This window comes from Elephantulus edwardii, unplaced genomic scaffold, assembly GCF_000299155.1.
Source record: "Elephantulus edwardii isolate Elephantulus edwardi_28Jun2011 unplaced genomic scaffold, EleEdw1.0 scaffold00004, whole genome shotgun sequence".
NCBI classification, from domain to species: domain Eukaryota; kingdom Metazoa; phylum Chordata; class Mammalia; order Macroscelidea; family Macroscelididae; genus Elephantulus; species Elephantulus edwardii.
Window position 1 is genome coordinate 2,884,821 of NW_006399754.1, and position 2,084 is coordinate 2,886,904.

A 2,084-nucleotide genomic window follows, 5' to 3' on the forward strand; every position below is an offset into this window, starting at 1 on the left:
ATCCTGGAAAAGGTCAAACTGGGCTGCTCCTTGGAGGCAAGGATTCTAAGGCTCCGTCTAACATACTTTGGACATGTTGCAGGGAGGGACAGGTCCTTGGAGAGGAACATCATGCTTGGGAGGGTGGAGGGACAGCACAGGAGGGGAAGGCCCCCTATGAGGTGGATTGATTCAGTGATTGGGGTAATCGGGATGGGTGTATCAGAGACAGTGCGATTGGCACAGGACAGAGCAGAGTTTAGGGATGCTGTACATCCCTATGAACCACAAGTGACTCGACGGCACATAACAACAACAACAACAACAAAGCATACAAAAGTTGATTGTCCATCTTTCTCTCATGGAGCAACTGTTGGATTTGGACTGTTACTTTTGGGTTGACACTGAAACTCCTTACCATTAAGCCTCCAGAGCTCTGCAATCTGTCATAGGCAGAAAACTCGAGAGAGCCGTATATACCAGGCAGTTCTGGTTGTCTTAGATTTCACTGCACAGAAGCTCTGGTGGCTTTACTCAATGGAAGTTATGCTAATAAGAAGATAAAGGTATCCAGCATCACACACTCTATACAGATGGAAACTAGATTCAAACCCAGGCAATCTGATTCAAGATCTTTGCCTCCTGAGATAACTATATTTAAGAGTTGTTGTTGTTGTTGTTTTTAATATGTGCCATTGAGCCACATGCGACTCATAGCGACCCTGTGTACAACAGCCCTAAACCCTGATCTATCTTGTGCCAATCTCATTGTCTCTAACACACGTACCCACATTACCCCAGTGACTGAATCAGTCTATCTCATTGAGGGTCTTCCTCTCCTTTGCTGTCCCTCCATCCTCCGAAGCATGACGTTCCTCTCCAAGGACTGATCCCAGCTTGCAACATGTCCAAAGTATGTCAGACGAAGCTTCAGAATCCTTGCCTCCAAGAAGCAGCCTGGCTTCACCCTCTCCAGGATGAACTTGTTTCTTGTCCTAGCAGTCCATAGTATATTCAGTACTTTTCTCCAGCACCACAGCTCAAAGGCATCAATTCTCCTTCTATAATCCCTAGTCATTGTCAAGCTTTCTGATGCATAGCAAGTGATTGCAAAGACCATGGCCTGTATCAGGCACACCTTAGTCTCCAGTCTGACATCATTGCTCTCAGTACTTTGAAGGAGAGGTCTCTGACAGCAGATTTTCCCAGTGCAGTGCAATTTGTCTTTGTGTGTGTGTGTGTGTGTGTGTGAGTGTACCGTCAAATCAGATCTGACTGGTACAGGAGGAGATTGTCCCTCCTTTTCCCGGCAGAGCATCTGGTGGATTCGAACCGTGTGCCTCTGGGATTGTAGTTGCAGCTCCTTGCCACTAGGCCACCAGAGCTCCCCTGCAATTTGTCTTTTAATTTCCTGGCTGCTGGTACCAAGAGTGTTGATTGTGGAACCAAGCAAACTAAAGCTGTTTACAATCTCAATCTCTTCACCATCTATGATGCTGCTGCCAATTGGTGGTGAGAATCTTTGTTTTCTTGATGTTGAGTTTCAATCCATACTGAAGACTGCAGTTCTTGACCCTCTGCAGCAAGCGCTTCAGGTGCTCCTCAGTTTCAGCAAGCAGGGTTGTGAATTTGTTGTTATTTAAGAGCAATTACTAATATTTAAAGAATGTGTGGAGCCTGTCTTGCAGTTCAAATCCACCAGCAGTGCTGAGGGAGAAAAATGAGCAGTCACCTCCCATGTGATTTACAGCATCTGAAATCCAGTGGAGGGTCAGCTATGATTCAGTTCTGACTCAGATGCAATGAGAGTTATGAGACATTGATGCTATTTAAGTTAGTTTCATCTTCTTTGAAAAGCCAGACTGATTAGATGGATGTGAATAGCCCATTACTGCAGATGCAGAAATACCATAGTCTTTCCAAGTTGGAAAGTAACTGGCTGGGCACCATGTAGTGCTTTTAGCCCTGACAATGACAACTCACGCTCATGTAGCAGTGTGAAACACACAAATCAGGTGAGCTCCCAAAACAGACTTTCCTGACACACAAATTCTGTCCATAAACTCACAGGCTTTACTCTTGCCTATATATGGGATTCAGTTATC